At 38.0% G+C, this 23,498-nt stretch overlaps 1 protein-coding gene across 6 annotated transcripts in view; it reads left to right on the plus strand.

Annotated features, from left to right (window-relative positions):
* ARB2A (ARB2 cotranscriptional regulator A) overlaps positions 1-23,498 on the plus strand; it is a 474,471-nt gene that overhangs the window by 343,189 nt on the left and 107,784 nt on the right. The window lies entirely within an intron of this gene.

The following is a 23,498-nucleotide window of genomic DNA, read 5'->3' on the forward strand; positions in this document are numbered from 1 at the left end:
GTTATGAAATTTGGGAAGGGGAGTTGACCTGTATTTGTGCTCCGTGTGTTGAGTTTGTTTTCACCTTGCGTTGCATTTAAGGTACCTTGTAACACAGAGATGGTTGTGAATATTCTGTTTATCTTTTTTTTGGAAATTAAAAAGTTAGTTTTGTCCGTTATTCGTTGTGATCATCAGTAAATCTAAGGTTTAGGGTGACTTTTTTTTTCCCTTATAAACGCTCTGTTCAATGAGAATATTGAAGTCTGGAAAGCCATTTAAGGGCACCATATTTACTAAACAGGCAGAACATTGTGTAAACATGCATACGAAGTCCAGGATAATCATTGCCCCTTCTAGGGGGTAGCAGGAGAGGGTTCAGGGTGGAAGGAAGTACATGGGCCTAAACTGAAAGCTCTTGAATTTGTTTTACCCCCTTTTTCAAAATAAGATATACATTTTATATATATATAATTTTTTTTTCTTTTTCACTAAAATTTTATTTTGGTTTTTTTTTCTTTTTTTATTAGTGAAAAACCATGAGGTACAGTTATAGGCTTACAAATTTTGTGCTTGGGTTTCAGTTATACAATGATCAAGTGCCCATATAATTTTAATGTAATCGTATGTGTATATATAATTTTAATGTGATCATTATATATATAAATATGAAGAAAAGAGTACCTTTTCTTCAGAGTGTACTAACCCAAAGTGGGGGGTTCAGTTCTGCTTTCTACTTCCTGCGGTCCCCTTGGGTTTAGCCTGTCCCCCAGGGCTGTTGTATTTTAAACCCCATTGTTCCTGAGATCAGCAAACTGGACAGCAGGAGCTCAGCCTCCTCTCCAGCTAAATACTCTGGTTTTCAGCTCTTTTAAGCTTAGTGCCGGGGGAATTTCCTTTACTTTCCTTTAAGCCCTGATGTATTGGGGGGCGGGGGAGTTGTTTTTAAGCTCTGGTATTGTGAGGGTTGATTCAGTATTCCCTGGTGAGTTTTGCAATGATACATCTTAAATCACTTTTCCAATTTCTTCTTTAAAATTGGTCTTTTCCAGTTTTCTACTTCTACATTCATCTGTTTTGGTCCTTCCATACTAAGCAGGAATCCTTAATCCCTTATATTCTCACATCTGCCATCACACACCTGCATGTAATATGTAGTGTTTTAGAATTCGATCACTATATAAAATGAATTTAGATCTTTTTGTTGCTTACTAATCTTGTCAACTAGCTACTTTCTTCTACATTTTTCCCTTAATATATATTCTCAAGGAAATGTTGTTAATTCTATTTTTTGTTCTATTTACTACCTCTTTTATATCCTAATTTCAACATATTTTATTGCCATTTTCTAGTTTTTCTGACTTCTCTGATGGTTCTTTTTCAAATAGTTTTTAGAAGAGCATTAAACTGGTTTTTTTTTCTGGTGAAAAATCGCTCTTGGGCCAATAGCAGTTACATCCCGATATTCAGGCCCCAAGACTAGGTCTAAACATACTCTGGCATGAGACAGGCATTGTTACGGTATATATTTAGTTCCCTAAATGACACTTTCTTTAACTTTCTGTTTGTGCACATGAGGAAGAATATAATAAATAATTTGCCATATTTAGTGAATAGTTTTATTTAATATATTGGAGTCGAGCATCTTCCACCCAGATCCTCCAAATTCCAGTAGGCGGGGGTCACACCCACCACCTGGACCCCTGGCGCCGTGTAATCCCATCAGCGGCCAAGACTCAGAGACTATAAAATCCAGATCCCGGACGAGAACAGTGCAGTCTTCTGCCCCCGTGCCTGGGTGTTCCTTCCCGGGGCCCCTTGGAGGGGAGCGGGTTGAGCTTTTCTCCCCGCCCCGACCAGGACTCCGGCAGTCAAGACCTCCAGGACCAGCCACCACCATGCTGAGACCACTCTCCGCACACATGAAGGTACTGGCAGAGGGACAAAGCCACGCGGGTTCCAGGGCCAAGACCTCCAAGCCTACTCGGATTGGAGTCGAGCATCTTCCACCCAGATCCTCCAAATTCCAGTAGGCGGGGGTCACACCCACCACCTGGCCCCCTGGCGCCGTGTAATCCCATCAGCGGCCAAGACTCAGAGACTATAAAATCCAGATCCCGGAACCTTATCAGAACTTTTTTTATGACATCTTATTGTCTCATTCCTACTTTGGACAAACTTGCAGGCTATCGAATGTAGCCTGCCCACAGGGCAGAGTCTGGCAAACTCCCCATGGCGTACCAAATATGCCAAATATCAGTAACAATGATGGGTCTCATTCTCCTAAAGAGCCTTGAATATAATCTCAGGGCTAGGATGAAAGAGACGTTACTGGGGCCTGCTCGAGGCAATCGAATGAATATATTCATGGTGTTATACAGCCATCAGTACTGTCCATTTTCAAAATATTTTTATCAGTCCAAACAGAAACTATTTCAATCAAATGATAACCCTGGGCTGGAGCGATAGCACAGCGGTAGGGCTCTTGCCTTACAAGCGGCCAACATGGCCGACCTGAGTTCGATTCCTCCACCCCTCTCGGAGAGCCCGGCAAGCTACCGAGAGTATCTTGCCCGCCTGGCAAGGCCTGGCAAGCTACCCGTGACATATTCGATATGCCAAACACAGTAACAACAAGTCTCATGATGGAGATGTTACTGGGCCCACTCGAGCAAATTGATGAACAACGGGAGGACCGTGACCGTGATAACCCTCTCCCCTGCCTTTGACCCCTAGTAACTTCCAGTCTACACTGAATTTACCTGTTCCAGACAGTTCAGATAACTGGAATTTTATATTTATCCTTTTATATTTGTCTTATTTCCCATGCATAATGTTTTCAGGATTTATATGACATGTATCAGAATTTCATTCCTTTTTGTGACTAACCTATAAAATTTATCTGCTGGTGGACACTTTGTGTTGTTTTCATGCATTAGCTATTATGAATAACGTTTCTATGGGAATTAATACAAAATTAGAATAAAATTATATTTGAATCCCTGTTTATGTTTTCCTGAACATATAGTTAGTAGTAGAATGGCTGGGACAGTTGATTATTGTACATTTAGCTTTTGAGGAAATGACTATATATTTTCCACCATTTTACTTTCCCACTAGCAATGTACAGGGTTTAGTTTCTCCACTTGTAATTTTCTGAGGTTTTTTTTTTATTATTATATTAGTGCATTTATTCTAGTATACATGAAGTAATGCCCCTATTGAACATTTGGTTTCTATTTCTTTGTTATTAGGTGCTGAGTATTTTTGATGTGATCATTGGTCATGTCAGTTATCTTTATAAAAATGTGTATTCAAGTCCTTTGTCCATTTTTTAATTGGGTTGTCTTTCCTTTACATATTCTTAGTATCCTGAAATATGGTTTTAACTCTTAAATTTAAGTTTTCACTAAGTTTTGAATATTTTTTGTACTTAGGTAAGAGTTCAGATTTTTCAAAAAAATTTTGTGTATATATAGTTTTCCAGCCCCATTTTTTGAAGAGAGTGTTCTTTCTCAGAAATAATTTGACTATAGTGAGTGAACTGTTAGGCCCCGTGTTACATTCCCAGCAGTGAGGGGAATAAAAACCCCACAAAGGACAATATATATGAGCTCTCAACACAATTCATTGGTTTATATGTTTATCATAATAGCAGAACTAGCATTGTAGCACTGTCCTCCCGTTATTAGGGGGTTTTTGCTCGAGCGGACCCAGTAACATCTCCATCGTGAGACTTCTTGTTACTGTGTTTGGCATATTGAATACATCAAAGATAGCTTGCCAGGCTTTGCTGTGCGGCCAAGATACTCTTGGTAGCTTGCCGGGCTCTCCGAGAGGGGTAGAGGAATGGAACCTGGCTTGGCTGGGCTGGCTGTGCGCAAGGCACACGCCCTATTGCTGTGCTGTCACTCCAACCCTTTTTTTTTTATTACTGTAACATTGTAATAAGTGTTGAAATCAGGAAACCATGAGTCCTACAATTTTTAATTTTTTTAGTACTTTTTATTTTTAGTACTTGTAATTCCATATTTTTTTTTTGGCTTTTTCGGTCACAACTGATGATACTCAAGGGTTACTTATGGCTCTGCACTTAGGAATTACTCCTAGCTCTGGGGACCATATGGGATGCCAGGGATTGAATCTGGGTCAGCCATGTGCAAGGCAAATGCCCAACCCACTGTACTATCGCTCTGGCCCCAACTATCCATATGAATTTTAGAATAGGTGTTTCTATTCCGAAAAAAGCATCATCAGTATATTAATTAGAGAATATCTTAAATATACTTTGGGGAATACTAACATCTTAATAATAAATAATGCATGAATACAGAATGTCTTTTTATTTAAATTTCTTTATTTTTTGTTGAAAATATGTTGTTTTTGGTTTATGAGCCTTCACCTTTTTGAATAAATTTATTCCTTAATATTTTATTTGGGGATTACTATTGTAAATTAGGTTGGTTTCTTTATTTAATTTATTAGAAAGGAACCCTGAGTGGTTCTTTACTAGTGTTTATAAATATAGTTACATTTTTCTGTGCTGAAGTGATATTCTTTGACTTGACTGAAATCGTATATTGAGTATAACCATTTTGCTATGCATTCTTTGGGTTTTCATCATATAAGATCATGTCATCTGCAAATGAGGATCATTTTACTTGCTCCTTTCCTATTTGGGTTCCCTTTCTTTCCTTCTTTCTTTCTTCCTTTCTTTTTTTCTTCACTTTTTATGTAATTGTTCTGTGGAAACTTCCAGTACTATTTCATATAAAAATGTTAACAATGACAAGTAAATCCTTGTCTTAGTTCTAGTTCAAAAGATAAGTTTTCCGAGTGCCCAAGAACAGATGACTGGTTAAAGAAACTTTGGTACATATACACAGTTGAATGCTAAATGATGAAGTCATGAAATTTGCAAACAAGTGGTTCTACATGGAAAGTATCATGCTAACTGAAATTAGAAAGAGAGGGACAGACATAGAAAGACTGCACTCATCTGGGGAATATAAAGTAACAGAATGGGAAATGAACACCCATGAATAGTTGAGATAAGTACCAGGAGGTCTGCTCCCTGGCCTGGAAGCCGGCAGCACATGTTGGGGGAAAACGCAGCTCAGATAGAGAAGGGAACACCAAGTAAAGGGTGTTTGCAGGACTTGCTCGGGATGCAAGACATGTGCTGAAAGTAGACTATAGACCAAACAGGATGGCCACCCAATACCTCTATTGCAAACCACAACACCGTAAAGGAAAGAGAGAGCAAAAGGGAGTTCCCTGCCACAGAGGTGGGGCTAGGTGTGGGGGATAGGGGGTGGGAGGGCTTCTGGGTTCATTGGTGGTGGAGAATGGGCACTGGTGGAGGGATGGGTACTTGACCATTGTATAAAGCCCAAGCACAAAAGTTTGTAAGCCTACAAACATACCTCATGGTGTTTCTCTAATAAAAAAAATAAAAATGTGTTTTGTAACATAATAAAAAAGGTTTTTACATCCCACCTCTGAATAATATAATAATGATGATGATTCTGATCATGATGGTTGTGGTGATGGTGGTGATAATGTACATGGGTTCTCTGCATGTTGAGGAAGTTTCCTTTTAGTTCTAGATAAATGAGTATTTTTGGATGTTTTTCTGTGAATGGGTGTTGGATTTTAACAATTTTCTCTGAACAGTTTGATGATTGAGAAGTGATTAAGGGAGATAGATCTGTCATCCAATGACCATTTCATAGGGCAGTAATAGCTACCACTAGTACTGATACTTTCACTGGTATTGTCATCACCACTGTCACTAAAACAGAGTGGTAATGACATTTTTTTTCATATTACCCTTATTCTCGGGCTGGAGCGATAGCACAGTGGTAGGGCGTTTGCCTTGCACGCAGCCAACATGGCCGACCCGAGTTCGATTCCCCCGCCCCTCTCGGAGAGCCCGGCAAGCTACCGAGAGTATTTGATATGCCAAACACAGTAACAACAAAGTCTCCAATGGAGACGTTACTGGGCCCGCTCGAGCAAATTGATGATCAACGGGAGAGCCTTTACCTTTACCTTTACCTTACCCTTATTCTCACAATATATTTCTAAGACTAAATCCTTCCACTAGCTGTTGAAACTAAATTTTAACTCAAGCTTCCCATGGTCCCCAGCAAGAAGTCAAAGGTAGCACAGCTTTCCAGAATGAACTGTTGCTACACCAGTCCTTTGAAGATTAAAAAGCAAAACAAAACCAGAGACAGGTGACAAAGTACTGGCCTTGCACATAACCAACTTGGTTCAATACTTGGCATTGCATGTGGTCCCACAAATACCAGGAGTCACCCCTGAGTACAGAGATGGAAGAAAGTCCTGGCTACTGCTAGATGTGGTCCCAAAACCCTAAAACTAAAACAAAAGTAGTAGATAATTATGAGCATTTATATTCTTCTATCCCTTTAATGAAATATGAAGAAAAATGTGACATTTATTAAAACAGTTATCATTATTCTGAGTGGATTGCATACATGTATAGAGACTATATATACATATTGGATTGTTTACAGTTCATTTAGTCAAGAATACAGAATCACATTGGAATTATGATGACCACAAAGTAGGTACAAATGAACCATATAACTTCTGACATCCCTGGTGACATTGTCCAAAATAGGACCTAACGAGTTTAATGAAGCATCATTTTTACAGAACAGCTTTTTATGCTTAATCTTACATAACTGCTCAGGAAAAAAAAAATCTCTGTTCTCAATTTTTCCATTTTAGTATTTAGTAATATTAAGCTCCTTGGATAGTTCTTGAACCAAACTGAATGACAATGAAGCCACAACCTCATTTAACTGAAAAAGATGAGTTCATAACTTGGTCTCTGTCTCCAAGCCTTACTTACAACAAGAAACCAATTTTTCCTACAAAGGTAGCATGACCAATGTATATTTTTTCTTCTTGTCGGTGTCTGAAGCTGGGTCACTGAGGATACATACAGTATAGTGTGTCTATAGATTTAATAGGTGATGATCACTTATTCTTAGTCCATGAAACTAAAAATCACCCAGCACCAACCCTGTTCCTTCCTTTTCCTAGAAAGCTTTAGAATATATTTGTAAGATAGACAATGAATGAATAATTGTGATTATGCCTTGAACATTCCACTTCTAAAAGCTGTAATGAGACTGAGCCACATAAATTTTAAATTCTTCTACAGCTCGTTCATACTTATGTGATGGATTCAGGGCTTCCCAAGGTCTGCCTCTGCACCTTCACAACTGCCTCACCTCTGCTTAAGTGGGGGCTTCTCTGTGTCACTAATCAGCCTTCACATTACTGTAAATGAAAATTTCTACTGCTGATCCTCTTGACTTTGAATGGAGAAAAGGCTGAGTCTTGGGGCAAACTTGATATTTCAAGGATTTGATATTTTTAGAGATTTTAAAATGATAGATGAACCTTTAATAAGATCCCTGCAGAACTGCCCTTAAATTCTTGGAAAAAACCTAGACTGATATTAGTGCTTAACTGTGTCAAATGTACAAAGACCAAGTAATGAAAGAAATCGAGTAAGGGACATCATTTCACTAATAAAAACATCACTGGTACATGCAGTGAGAACACTTTAAATGAAGTAGTAGTAGATATCAAATAACAGTTTCATATTTGCCAGGTTATCTCTTCCCTCAGCTAAAAACAAATTCTAACCCCTCCCACAGTAAAAAATTTTACTGTTATTCTGAAAATGTTTATCAGATATCTTCTTTAAAAGACAGGTGTTCTTAACCTGAAGATGCTGAACCCCTTTATTATAAGCAAAATAGTTTCTGTACATATGTGCATTTTCTTTAAAGATGATTAATAGCCTTTATAACATTTTCAAAGACTTCCATAACTCTTTGTAGGTCTACCATTTCACAATTTTAAAAACACTTTCTTTTTGACCACTTTACTTTCAAGAGTTTTTCCTTTGACATGCCAGTCTAATAGACAATTTTTACTTTTCTTTGAATTCGTGTTTTCTGGATAACTCCAGCTCAGCATAGTATAAAGACTTGAATCGCTTTTTACATGAGTCTTTCAAACTCTGACCAAATACTATATTAGTTATTGCCTTCTTTGTTCTTACACTTTTATCAGTCTTTGGTACTTTAAATTTCTATTATTGAAAAATTTCTCTTTCTCCTCAGTTTTTATATAATCAAGAAACAAAGTATTGGTATATTTTTCTTTATTCCAAAAGTTACCTAGCTCTTTAACTTGCATCTTTTTTCAATAAGTTAAAATAGATATGCTATATATCTTTATTATACTAAAACTGATCATGCGCCTTATTTTTTAGGGAAGCTACTTTTGTTCATGACTTTTTTCTAAAAATAGTCATTGCTTACTACACAATAACATTTCTTTGGCAGAATATGTTCATGGTAAAATTTTTAGGGGGTAGTGAGGATTGTATTATCAATGTAGAAGATGTTTTTAAGTGAAAACTGCAGTGCCATTCCAATAAAGTCTTGGTAGAATGTGGGTGTGTTACTTGAGAAAATGATCTTCAACTGAAAGAATGAAATATAGATTAAGAGTATATTATAAGGATAGAGTTAGTGTTGCTTTTGCTCTACTAGTTGTTTATATTACAGTAATTTAAACAGTATGCAGGCTCGGTGATAGGCTGCATACTTCTCAAGTATACAGCTATGGGTTTGCTTCACAGCCTCTAAAAGAAAAGCAAATCAAAAACAGAAAAATAAAATGTGGTGACAGCAATGAACAAAATAACAGAATACAGGTATCTGGCTATTTCATTCATTCGAGTGGAATTTGTTGCACTTATGAAGAAAGTCTATTACATAATTCAGTTGGGAAGTTCTTCAAGCATGCTTTCCTTGGCTCATTATTTAAATTTTTAAAAATAAAAAAATCAGGGCCCAGAGCAATAGTACAGCAGGTGGGACATTTGCCTTGCACGGCACCAACCTGGATTCAATCCCCGACGTCTCATATGGTCCCCCAAGCACCACCAGATGTAATTCCTGAGTGCAGAGCCAGGAGTAACCTCTGAGCATAGCTGGTTATGACCCAAAAAGCAAAAAAATATATATATATAAAAAATTAGGTTGATTGGTTAGTTGACTTTTAGTTTTTGGGTCACACCCGGCAGTGCTCATGGCTTACTCCTGGCTCTGTTCTCATGGATCTTTCCAGCTCAGGGGACCATATCCTTTGCTGGAATCCAACCCAGGTTGGCCATGTGCAAGGAAGCACCCTATCTACTCTACTGTCTCTTCAGCACCATTGAGTAAGATTTTTTTTAAATAATTGTATGTACAAAAACATAGCAATAAAGGTTGTAATAATAGTTCTTTTAAGCAGAAGGAATAGTTTTAATATTCAGTAAAGAGCTAAGTGAAAAGGAACACCATATAAAAGTTGTCATATAACTACATTTTTTAATAAATAGAAAGTTGAGAATAGATTCTTTAATGAGGCAGAGTAGTTTATTAAACTTTCTACCATAGTTTTTAATTACTTAAGAAAAGTGTATATCTATATAGTGTAGGTATTTTTCTGGGTTTTGAAATTGTATTCTATACAATTAAAATGTCCAAGAAATATTTATAAAAGAAAATTTAAGAGACCTAAGCAACAGTGAAGTTAGAAGGAAAGGGGTAGATACAGAATGATTTCCCTCATATGTGGGACTTAAGGATATACACAGCAAAGTGGCAGCAAAGGGCCAGAGGCAGCAGAACAGAAGAGTTGATTCAGGTTTGCAGGGGCCAGTGTATGGGTGAAAGGGAGGGGTCTTTGGAACCTTGTGGGAGGGACACAGGACCCTAGTGATGAAGTTGCGCTGGCATTATGTGCAGGGGAAACCATCATTAACAGTTTTGTAACTCTGGTAACAATTTGTTCAATCAATATTTTCTTAAAAGAACGCTAGCAGATTTAAAAATACTTTTCCAGCCTCTTTGTCTTTAAAATGGTAATTTCTCCTAAAGCAATATTTGAGAAGAATAAATCTGGGTGTTTTTTTTTTCATTTTTAGCCAGATTTTTCATTTCTAAAAGAAAGGCAATTATCTAAACAGAGGAGTATTGGGATCTATCATTTAGAAAGCCATTCCTAAAAATTAAGGTTTTTTTTTCCAATCAGATGCCCATTAGTGTTAAAGCGCTGTAGTGTAGCTCAGTGAGTGGGGACACCTGCCATATGTCTGTTTTCCCGCACAACATGGTAATTTACAATTACAATTAGAGTGTTTATATACCTCAGCAGAGTTAACCCATATTTAGAATATAATATAAGCCCAAACCATTTTCATGTTTCCGAATGTTTATTTTTCCATTTTAAAAAGCATTTAAAAATAGCAAAATCCTGGTTTTATCACAGTGGAATCCTCTCTGCTTGTCATTTTTGAAGAGAGCAAATGAATACGAATGAGCTCGATAGATTTCTAAGCTTTGAATGCAAGGCCAGTGCCTATGATTCTAACTCCAGCTATGCGAAGAGGAACTGTCACGAAGAGAACTCACCCTGGTACCCAGTAAATTCCTCAGAAGGAGGATTAGCTCTATCATTACTTCCCCCAGGATCAGAAACATTGCAGGCAGCATCTGGAGAGACTGCATGGTATTGCTAAGGTGGCTGTCTCCAGAAAACAATGCAGCTGTTAGGTCTGTTGGCCTTCTCCTCTGCCACCTCACTTTTTGGCTAAACAGCCTTGCTGTGAATCCTGTAAAAGTCAAAATTAGTGATTTTGGCATTGAGATTGAACTTCCTCTGCTTTTTTTGCCCAGCTTCCAGCAAAATGACGAAATACAAACCAGCTTTACTGACTGTGATGACTCTTCTACTGCCTGCCAACGACTATGGTTGGAAGAGGGAAAAGTGAGGGCTTCTTGAGAATTCACTACATTTTAAATTCAGTATTCTCCTCTAAAATGGTGCCACCTTTTATGCCATGTCTTGTTCTCCAAGGAATTTAACTATATGGTTTAATAATTGGCCCATTGCTTTCTCCTAGGATATGTAATGAAGACCTTCTTTTAGGACTTGGTGCAGTGATAAGGGCAAATGCGAATGGGTGATTGAGTTAATTAATTTTCTTGTTTTCTTTTTCCTTTTTTGGGTCACACCTGGCGATTTACAGGGGTTACTCCTGGCTCTGCACTCAGGAATTACCCCTGCCGGTGCTCAGGGGACATATGGGATGCTGGGAATCGAACCTGGGTCAGCCGCGTGCAAGGCAAACGCCCTACCCACTGTGCTATTCTCCATCCCCCGAGTTAATTTTCTTAAGATGAATGCTGATGCCCCTGAAATTCCACAGCTCTACACTTTGTAATACTACTGATTAATCACAGACAGATCTTAGCATATACTATCTTATTATTGCTGTTGTTTGGAGACTACACCTGTGTGTGCTCAGGATTTACTTCTGTGCTCGGGGACCATGAGTGTAGGGATGGAATCTGAGTCAGCTGTCTGCACGGTGAGCACCTTGCTTTCTGTACTATCTCTTCAGCACCATATACTATCTTTCATTGAGAGGGATTTTGTCTAACGCCAATTAGATTGGCATCTTCCACCTCCATCTGTCAAAGGTTAGTTGCATAGAATCAGACAAACACATAAGGAGACAAACACACATGGACTGGCCCAGCTTCAGGGTTGCCTGGGCAGTCCTCAGTGGCCTCACAGGCCATTTATTCAATACAGTATCACTGCTACTCCCCCAGTCTCCCAAAGGGTGGGCCATCTTTTTCAGAGACTTTAAGGACAGTTGGTTAGCACATCAACATTCGCTAGGCGCAGGAAGAGGCTGAGGTATTTTCCATAGATAATCAGCAGACACCCTGTGAAGACTCGTGTAAAGTAGGAACAATTTCCTATTCTATTTTTTTCTATGTAGTCTCTAAAGCTAAAATACCCTAAATGGTCTCATTCTATCTTTGACCGACTCATTTTTTTTTTTGCAGCTACAGAAATGTGTTATCTATTCTATTCTTTCATGCTATATTACTCTTTGCAGAATGCATTTTTGCAAACACTTTGCATTATGGTACCTTTAATACTTTCTTACCTAGCGGCATATCCAATCCTAGGGGATTTTTGTTAGAGGGACAGATTTCCCACAAGATTTATTTTATACCATGCAGTAGTTTGCACACAACAGGCTACAGAGAGACGAAGAACCAAATGTAGACAGAAGCAGTTCCTTCCGAGAGCTGTGAGGCAAGGGTCTTTCTGGATTATTCTCCTTGGTTTATATAGTTGGCATCTTCTCCCTGTGTCTTCACATTGTCTTCCGTCTACAGAAGTATGGTCCATGTGAAAAAATGTGTTCCTCTTATAAGAACGCATGTTGTTGACTTAGGACTTTCCCTAAAGTCCTTGTTTTAAATCAGTATCTCTGTAAAGATTCTGTCTCCAAATAAGATCTCTTTCTGGAATACAGGAGATTCATACTTCGATATGTGCATTTTTGTGAATTGATTTAGTTTTTAAAACTGATCAAATTCAATTTTAATTTAGATCCAATTAATTTTGATATATTCATTCAAGAGATACTAATTGACCACCCTCACTATTGGATAGTTCATTGTACTTTTTTTTCATTCATTCATCATCCTGTTATTCGTCGATTGCCTCGAGCAGGCCCCAGTAACGTCTCTTTCATCCTAGCCCTGAGATTATATTCAAGGCTCTTTAGGAGAATGAGACCCATCATTGTTACTGGTATTTGGCATATTTGGTGCTCCACGGGGAGTTTGCCAGACTCTGCCCTGTGGGCAGGCTATATTCAGTATTCAATGAATGCAGGCTATCATTGTACTTTAGGTGCTGAAATGCAGTGTAACCTAACCAGGTTCATCCTGATCCTTGAGGAGCTGAAAAATCGCAAGGCATCCACAGTGAACAAGTAAAAATGTGATTACACCTTGTAGTGAATACTGTTGGGTACATTAATGTAGCTTAAGATTGTTGGTCTTCCTTTAACAATTTCCGTTGTTAACAGATTCTGAAGAGGTGGAAACAGGGAAGGACATACAGTCCTAAGCATTGGTGTTGTTTGGTGGACACTCATTTCTGGCTTCACGTCTAGACCTATCTGTGGTGCTTTGAACCAGCTAATTATTTTAGCTTTAATTTCTCATCTGTAAAATGAATCTAGCTTTCCACAGAGTTGGTGAAAGAATAAAATTTGCTTCTATAGAAAGAAAACCCCGAGGACTTCTCTTTTTGTACAGAGGGTAGCACTGTAGCAATGTCTTCCCGTTGTTCATCAATTTGATCAAGCAAGCACCAGTAACATTTCCATTGTGAGACTTGTTACTCTTTTTGGCATATCGAATACGCCAGCGGGAGCTTGCCAGGCTCTGTCGTGCGGGTGGGAAACTCAGTAGCTTGCAGGGCTCTCCAAGAGGGGCAGAGGAATCAGAGGGTACTGAATAAAAATTTTCCAATTATGCTTCCACTGTGCCTTGTCTCTCTCTCTCTCTGTCTCTCTCTCTCTCACACACACACATACACATACATGTAAATATATATATATATATATGATCATATATCATTCTGTGTGTATATGTGTGTTTGCTTTCATAGTCCCAAACTCACGTTTCATAAGATTTCCAGTCATGGTGGGTTGGGCCCACCCTAATTAACTCCTAACTTGGTTACCTCTGAAAAGACCCATCTTCCAAATGAAGTCATATTCTTTGGTACTAGGCATTATTACTTCAGTATATAAATTTGGGGGTAACATGGTTTAACTCATAACACCTACAACTTCTGGTTTTGTTTTTGTTTCGTTGATTGTTATGTGGGGGCTCACACTTGGGGGGAATTATCCCTAACTTTGCACCCAGGAATTATTCCCAGTTGGTGCTCGATGGACCATATGGGATGCCAGGGATTGAACCTGTGCATGGCAGGCACCCTACCCGTGGTACTATCCTCTGTCCCCACACCTACAGCTTCTGATCTAGAGAAAATGTAGCTATGTAAGGGTAGCGATGGGTAGAAAAGCAAAGAGACTTGTTTTTATCCTATAAATGAATCACATAGAAGTGGTATTCAAAAAAGGAACCAGCATTCAGTATCAAGTTAAAGGTCCCCCATCTGCACAGATCTCTCAGCCAGTTACAAAGATACAACTCCAGGATTCCCTCAGGAAAATTTCAAGAAAAATAGCATTTCTTCCCTTGAAGAATTAAAGACGATATTTATTTCTGTCCATTTTAGGAACAGAACAAGTGGGGGCTCATCAGTGAAATTAGGAGACATTATCTTAGAAAGAAAATTTTAGATACTTTCATAACAATATGATTCTTTCTCCAGAACAATTGACATGTGAGCCTATTGAAAAACCCCTGTTACTTTCTTCTATGCATTGTCAGCTACTAATTTCATCAAGGTAATATAATAGGACAGTCAAGTGACTCGCCTTTAATTTGCTGTGATTGTGCTAGACTTATGAAAAGCAGAATGGAGGCACAGTGTTTGGACACCGATTGTTTTCTTAGTTTTTAGAATATTTCTAAACTTAAGTAGACACTGAGTCAGTGTTCTCAGTATGAGAAGTGTAAACCATTCCTTCTGTAAATAACGTCATTAATAAATATAAATGACTACTTCATTTTTTTACTTTTATATAGCACCAGTCTGCTTGCTAAATATGTATTGCCTCTGAGGTTTAAAGAGAAAACGTGGGAAAAGGCTTACCAGAAGGGGATTTATTGTGTTTTTCTTTTCTTTCCTAAAAAGGCAATCACCACCACCATAGACAGAAAAGAATATTTTGCTGCTCCTGCACCTTATGGTTAAAGTTGTTGATCAGGGTCATACATTTTTGTCTTCTGGACAAAGAAATTTTAAGTAAAACACTAACAAAAATGTTGAGTTTTTCAATGAAAAGTGAAAGTATCTTTATCCTTTTTATTTGAGTTTCTACAAATGGCACACTCCGTAAAAAATCAATATCATTTTTATTTTTAAACTGATTTTCTTGCATTAGTCAGTAAACAATTTATTTCGTGAACATTCCCTGTGCACATATATACACCAAGTGAACATTTTAGAAACAGAAGGTGCTTGATTTTGTGAGATTTAAATATTTTCTCACAGTTGATCCTGTGATACTACAGTTGAAATAAAACCACATATAAATGAAATATCACCTACTACTAAAAAGCAAATATAGATTGTTATATCATTGTTTTAATGAGTGTAATGATGATTCCATTTATTCAGTGGAACAACTTGTAAATCTTCGGTATGTATACATAACACCATATGCATTCTAAGACTCACCATAAAACACCTGTCCTACTCACAAATATTTTACATAAATGTAATTATATTATCTGACTGCACACATTTTATGCTGCTAATATTCTTGTAAATATGGCATGTTAGAAACATAAATAGATCACTTAGATTTATTTGGTTTCTCACTGTTACAGAAATGTACACTATATGTACTAATACTGATTTTTAATATATTATGCAGTATTTGGGCTTTGCATAAATGTATTATGCAAAATATCTGGTCATCTTCATCTTGCTATAACTCCAAGAATTATTCCACTAGCTTCTACGTTTTCACATCAACATTAGCTTTATGCCTCTACACTTTAGTGATTGAGTGTCCACTAAACAGTGTTAAGAACTAGCTGCAAAAGATTCAAAATTAAACAAGACAAAAGACAGATGTAGAAAAAAAAAATCTAAAAAAAACGTTTTCCTTGGGGGCTGGAGCAATAGCACAGCGGGTAGGGCGTTTGCCTTGCATGTGGTCGACCTGGGTTCGATTCCCAGCATCTCATATGGTCCTCTGAGCACCACCAGGAGTAATTCCTGAGTGCAGAGCCAGGAGTAATCCCTGTGTATCGCCGGGTGTGACCCCAAAAGCAAAAAAAAAAAAAAAGTTTTTCTCATTAACTGGTCTGTTAGAAGAATGGGTAAATAAATAAATAAGTAAACAAACAAACAGAGAAAACACGTAACTCAGGAGTGCTTGGGGATATTAGAAGTTAATGGAGGGACCAGAGAAATAGCAAGGAGGGAGTCGAGCAGGATTCAATCCCTGGCATCCCATGTGGTCCCCAAGCACTACCAGGAGTGATTCCTGAGTGCAGAGCTAGGAGTAACCCCTGAGCATCTTCAGGTGTGACCCAGAAACGTTTTTAAAAAGATGGGGGGCCGGGAGAAAATAAAAAGCAGGCATTTGACAGCTTGAACTAAGGATCTGGAAACTACCTAGAGTTGTTAAATGGAGGAAAAATTTGAGGAAAGCAAATAATGACCAAAAGTCAGAGTGGGGAGAAAAAGTGAAGTAAACTTATTTGGACTGAAAAATCTAGAATGTGGTTAGATACTGCATTTAAGAGTTTAAAGTAGTGGTTAAAACCCTAACAGCAAGGGTAAAAGAGTTACAGTTCTTAGTTTATAAGCCTAAGTAAATGAATCATTCCAAATATATTAAGAAACTATTTTTTTTATTTTTTTTTATGTAGGAGTACTGCTATTTATTCAGCCACTGATTAGCTGATTGAATTGGGCATGAACCCCACCTTACTTTTTTTTCATATTTTATTTACTTATTTATTTATTTCTTCTTATAATTATTTATTGAATCACTGTGGGAAAAGTTACAAAGCTTTCAGGTTTAAGTTTTGGTCTTACAATGATCAAACACCTTTCCCTTAACCAGTACTCATTTTTCACCACCAAGAACCCCAATATACCCCCCTCCCACCCCTCCCAATGCCTGTGAGGCAGATGATTTCACTTAACTCTTCTCTACATTGATTACATTCATTATTTTGACAAAAGATGCATCATTATTGTTTAGAATTTCACCCCCCAACAATCAAAATTGCTGAAAAGGCATTGTGAAATACTTTGTTTTCTATAGCTGGTTATGAGAATCATATAATGTCATGCAGCCGCTATAGCGGCCTAGCGATTTTGGATTTCTGCAAAGAGTCAGATAATTGCGAGATTGGTTTCTGTGCGTTTGGTGTTATGGCTGTGCCAGAGAGCCACTCGTGGGGGGCAACTCATGACCTCGGTAGGTTGTGAAGGACGAGCCAGTACCATCCCACTTCCCATGAGACTGCAAGTTGCCCCATCACCGCCGGCTCATACCTGGCTTTCCAATAAGCTCTGAGGCAGCAGCCACCTTGCTGCCAGGGGGGGAAATGGCAGAAGGGAGCAACACCTTTTCCTTCCCAGGGAGCCATGGCACTGTAGTTTAATGCATGCTCCATTCACTTTTATGCCGCAAGCTGCAAGGCTCTGGATTAAGTCCTTTTGCCTCTGGAGCCATGGCTGTGCTGGAGAGCCGCTCATGGGGGGCAACTCGTGACCTTGGTAGGGCATGAAGGACAAGCCGGTACCACCCCCCTTCCCATGAGACTGCAAATGCCCCGTCAGTGCCGGCTCATACCTGGCTTTCCAATAAGCTCTAAGGCAGCGGCCACCTTATATGCAGTCCAGATGTATTTCTGCCAAAAGCCGCTGGGTTTCGAGATTTGTTTCTGAGTCTCTGGGATCATGGCCATTAATCACTTGATCAGGAGCCAGAGAAGCTGTTTGTAGGAGGCAACTCTGGGTCTTGTTAGGATGGGGAGGAAAGGGCCGGTTCCACCCCCATCTGGTGAGACCCAGCGTGTCTCGTCACTGCAGTCCCAAACCTGACTGTCCAGTGGCCTCTGGAGGATGGCGGCCACTGGGCCATCAGGGGGAACAGGCCAAGGCATGAAACCTATTCCCCACTGGAGTGGCCCAGCGCCAGTAACCTACTGCAGGAACAGGACACATTTCTGCCAAAAGCCTCTGGGTTCCAAGATTCGTTTCTGAGTCTCTGGGATCATGGCCATCAAGCAGTTCGATCAGGAACCAGAGAGGCCATGCTTTCAATTATATAGCTGAGCCGGAGGTGGTTTTTGGGTGTGTCTCCCACATGCCTAACTTTTGGCCGTTTACTTTCTTGGTAAACTTTGCCCCAAGATTTTGGGGTCTGGCCAAAGGCAAACCAGCAATTTGGGGGTATCTGAAAGTCTGACGGTGCCATCAGGCTGCTGATGCACTCGCCTCACAGGTACAGATTGACCTGCTGGCGGCACCATACCCCCAAGAAACTATTTTCTAAACATTACAGATTAATATATAATCTTTGAAGGAGGCACTGAGCAATACAGTTGTTAATTACAGCATTTTTGTAATGATATTGCCAGTTAAGAAACAAAAACATACTTTATGTGAATAATTCCAGTATTAACTTATTAATAGCTTAAGTATTAATGTTTAGATCTAAGGTTCTTAAGACCTCCTTCCAGGAACTAAAATAATTTAGCAATGGCAAAATGTTTCCTGATGTTTGCCTTGGCATTATTAAGGAGTAAAAACCAAAGAAATTAATGGTTTCTAGACCCAGTGGTATATTCTCAAGAATCAGTTGTTTCCACCCGGATTTTGATTAAAAATTTTACCTAAGTTTGTTACAAAATCATAGAGTAACAGGGAAAGACTTTGCTAATTGGTAGCCAGAGAGATAGAATAATGGGTAGTGTAGCCTAGCAGAGAGGAAGAACAATGAGTAGGTAATTCAGCTACTACCCACCTAAATTTGATCTCCAGCACCACACATAATCTACTGGCTCTCTCCACAAGTAATCCCTGAGCACAGAGCCAGGAGTAAGTTCTGAGCACAGCCAGTTTGACACCAAAACAAAAACAAATAAACCAACAAAAGAACCTTGTTAATTGAGAAATCAGCAGACTCCATAAGAAATGCCTTAAGTGACAATCTAGTTGCTGTTGTTTAGAAAAAAAAATTTTTTTATTATAAATTCTGTGTCACAGAATGTAGTCATGTAGTCATGTAGTTTCTGTTCACAGTTAACATACATGAGAACACCAAACATGTTAGTTGAGGTAGCATTGTCACTTTATTTACTTACCAAACTACTGATTTAAATTTTTAAAAAATTAATGCATCTGTTTTTTTCTCATGTTATAAAAACACAAAGTCATTCTGAGAAAATAAAAAGAACAAGAGTTATTGAAAAGAATTATTGAAAAGTATTTAGCAAGACATAAAGAACAATGCTTCCAAATAAAGGATGTTCGGAGGATCCTCCCAGGAGGGGAGATGCATGTCGAAAGTAGACTATGGACTGAACATGTTTGCCACTCAATGCCTCTTTTGCAGACCACAACACCCAAACGGAGAGAGAGAACACAGGGGATTGCCCTACCACAGAGGCGGGGGGGATGGGGGGATGGGGGTGGGAGGGATATTATCCATGGTGGTGAAAAACGGGCACTGGTGGAGGGATGGGTATCTGATCATTGTATAATTGAAACCCAAGCACAAAAAATTGTAAATCTACAACTGTAAAAAAAAATAAAAATAAAAAAAAATACTCCCCCCCCAAAAAAAAAGAACAATGCTTAATATTGTGTTTATAACATGAAAGTCCTGCAGACATTAGTTATTAATAGCTCCAGTGTTGCCCCCAGCTATAAAGATAGAAATGTTTTAAAAGATGTAGTTATTCTCACAAACTTTCTGAAGTGAGTCTCTAATAGGTTTAGAATTTGAAGATATTAATTTTTTCCTGGTCATGCAAATTCACCAGAGCCATCGATAGAGGAATGATTCTTGATAATATTGCTTTTTCTTTCAATACTGAGTAACACTTTTTTTGATAAGTTACTTCAGTAGAAAATTTTGTTTTAAAAACAGACCAAAAGTCTATTAGGACCTTGCATTGTTAGGTCTGTTTCTTATGAATTTATGTCACTTCTGGAAAAAATCCCCAATGTTCAATAGAATAATTGTTAAGTGAATAATTTTGAGAGATTTGCGTAAGGTACAGCTTCACATTTGTCGCATTTCATGGGCAGTTGCCTTTTCAGACCCTTACTACCAGCAGAAGAGCAGAAGGCAGCCTGATCATTTAAGGTTTCTAAAAGTTATCCAGCTTGTAACTGAATAATGGTATTAAAAAAGTGGAAGATAAATAATTATTCTTAGATCATCAGGATATTTTTATTTTAGTTCTTGTAACTCAACTTACAGTGGAATATAGCTCTGATGAATCATAATGCCAGATGACATTATTTTCCAGTCAGTTCTTAAAGTGGTTTACTTGTTATTGTTTAAGCAATATGAAAATTCATTCTGGAAAATGAATTTTTCCAGAAAATTCTCTAGCTGGAGAAGTAGTACGAAGTGCTGGAGCTCTTCATGCAGGAGGCCTGGGTTCTATCCCTGCACCACATGGTACCCAACCATCGTTCATCAATTTGCTCGAGCGGGCCCAGTATTGTCTCCATTTTGAGAATTGTTGTTATTGTGTTTGGCATATCGAATACGTCACGGGTAGCTTGCCAGGCTTTGCCAGGCTTTGCGTGTGGGCGAGATACTCTCGGTAGCTTGCCAGGCTCTCCTAGAGGGGTGGAGGAATTGAACCCGGCTCGGCCGGGCTGGCTGCACACAAGGCAAACACCTTACTGCTGTGCTGTCGCTCCAGCCCGGTACCCAGCCGTGCCAGTGATATCTCCTGAGTTGCCATGGGGTGAGACCTCAGAACAAACAAAACAAATGAATGCTCACACAATGCCCTGGGGCATTTTTGCTGTGATCACTGATTATGGCCTGGAGCCTGAGGCCTGCATGCAGCACCTATATCCTAAGATAGCTTAATAGCGTCTGTACGATAGACCACTTTTAATGTATGAATATACATAGAGTAAGCCCCCTAGTTCTTCATAGTAATCATTGGCAGTTCCAGTTAAAAAATGAAATTTTAAAGGCTATTTTGTTATTAGCATCTGTATTTAGTGGAATAGTAATGTTTGTCTTTTGTTTTATTCACTAGCTCTGATTTTCCTTTATTGTTTACCTGATTTCTTAACTGGATGTGATTGTTTGGTCATCTGTTTTCAATCCTTGACAGAAAAAAATGTGAAGATATTATTGAATCAATAAATTAGCCAAGCACACTGAAGATATTAATATATCCCTGTCACTCACCCTTGTCTCTCAAGAGAAGACAGAAAGTATGTGGTCACTTGGTGCTTTGCATAAAAGAAAAAATACTTAGTATTATCTTGTATCTATATTTCAAGATTGGATTTCTCTCACAGAAGCAACCTATTCATTAAGTATATTGATAGAGAAGTCAATATAGTATAAAATATTATATTTCATTGATTGCCAGATGCAGTTTTAACTAGCTCAAGTTTGACTCTATCTTACAATCATTGTGATAGGATAGAATTACATAATAGCCTAATTAGCAATATTTTTTTCTAAGTGGTGCATGATGTAAGGCTGAATCTTAAAATAAGTGATATTTTGGGCTTGATGAAACATCATCCTTTAAATTATCTGTTAAAGATATTGTCGCCCAAAGAATTTTATTTAAATGATTTCTACTGGGCAACATCTTTTAAGAACACTAGATAGGGTTAAAGATCCCCTTTTGTAGAACAGATTTCTTTGGGGCTGGAGTGATAGAACAGCAGGTAAGGCTCTTGTCTTGCAAGCGCTAATCCAGTTGAATTACTGGCCCCTCAAATGATCCCCAAACTGCCTGGAGTGCAGAGCCAGGATAAGCCCTTAGCACTGTCAAGTGCGGCCCCAAAACCAAAAATAAATAATAAAGCAAATTTCTTCTTACAACATTAATAACATTCACTTTTGTGTCTTTCTTATATTAAAACTGTTACTGCAGTTCTCACTTGGAACACCCTTAAAGTACGAATACCATTGAGCAATTGTTTTCACCATTCTTTACAGATTTTCAGTAATTTTGTTTCATTCATAGCAAAAACATGATATTAAAAAACCTGTATTTTGTGTGTAAAACTATTTTGATCTTGATAATTCAGTGATGGCTCTCTTGGTTTAAATCTCTGAGTTATTTTTCTTTAGTACCTGATTTAAAGATGAATGTTACAGATTAGTTTACTGCAACTTCATAGATGATATTTGAATCTTTTTCAATGGACTTTGTAATATATACTCAATTTCTTATAACGTTAGTTTGACATGAGTATACATATTGAACTTAAATTTGTTCTTAAAAAATCATAGTAGAAATTCAGTTTTCTTCTGAAAACCATAAATTTTGAGGGTATATCATGGACCAAGTATTTTCTTTATTGGAATAGTTAAGGCATAATTAGGTTCTTATATTGGAAATCACCCACCCCTCCATGTTGAAAATAAATATAAAAATAAATCAACCTGTTTTAAAATATCCTAAAATTGAAGTAATAGGAAAAGTTACTGTTCTTATGTTTATAGCTTCCTATATGAAATGCTTTATAGAATCCACTAACACACATTGCTTTTAGTATCTTTCCTTTGATGTCTATAAAAGACCCACTGAAAACTGGAAGAAAGTATCCCCAATGTGCACAACAAAATTTGGTTGAAGTTATTTGAGGCTATTAGAGATAACCTTTTGCTATGTGTCTTTTGAGGAAAAATTTGTTACCGACAATAGCAGTTAAGCTGTAATTAGTGTAACTAACAACTATTATGAAAGAGCAGATGAGGGGTCATTCTTAAGAATTTAAAGGTATTAACAAGTTAGGGTTGTAGGGCATCCTATCCGTGGGCTTAATCTGTTGCCCAGCAAGTGAGATTTGTTGAAGTCATTCATGCCCTCTAACCTGAAGGTGTTGCTCTCTCATAATTGATTGGTCACATGCCAAGTTTTTCTTTCCTGTCTAAAAAGATGGCTTTGAAATGGCGAACTCATTTTAAAGTTCTGTTATGAATGGCTGAAGTTTAAACCTCTTATTGTAGATGAAGGGTTACAGATTAATTTGCCTTAATATTCTTACCCTGCCATCCTTAGACTACATTGAAATTGACATTTTGCTACTACATTACAGAATATGATTTGTTGAGACCATTTAATATGTGGTATAATAAACTATAACTGTTAAATCAGATGTTGTGAACTGATTTTAATACATACTGAATATTCCCCCTTTTAATGGGCCACTTCTTCAAAAGTAATTGCCCACCAGTGACTTTTGTTTATGTTTACTGTCAGCTATAATGCCCTTAAAGGATAAGAATTTAACAGAAAATCTTTTGTTTTTCTGAGATCTCTTTAACCCCTCTCTTCTAATATCCCTTTTTGGATTCTTCCTCATCTCATTGATACCAACACATAAACAAGAGGAACACCAAAGAACTATAATAATTTCTTTTCTTTTCCCATTAAAGTCATGCCTGGTAGTATTGTTTCTACTTTCTTTCTACCTTGAAAAACTACAAAGGTTGTTGGTTTGGTTTGGTTTGTTTTTTGTTCAGTTTGTTTCCTTCTAAAGCAAGATAGCACTGTTAAAATCCAAAGGAGGTTTTCACTTTGAACTTTGTATGTCTCTTTGACCTAGAGCAATAGCACAGTGGGTAAGGCGTTTGCCTTGAACATGGCTGACCTGAGTTCGTTTCCTCTACACCTGCCGGAGAGTATCTCGCCCGCAAGGCTTTC

Source organism: Sorex fumeus, unplaced genomic scaffold (genome assembly GCF_029834395.1).
Source record: "Sorex fumeus unplaced genomic scaffold, SorFum_2.1 ptg000018l, whole genome shotgun sequence".
In the NCBI taxonomy this organism is placed as follows: Eukaryota; Metazoa; Chordata; class Mammalia; order Eulipotyphla; family Soricidae; genus Sorex; species Sorex fumeus.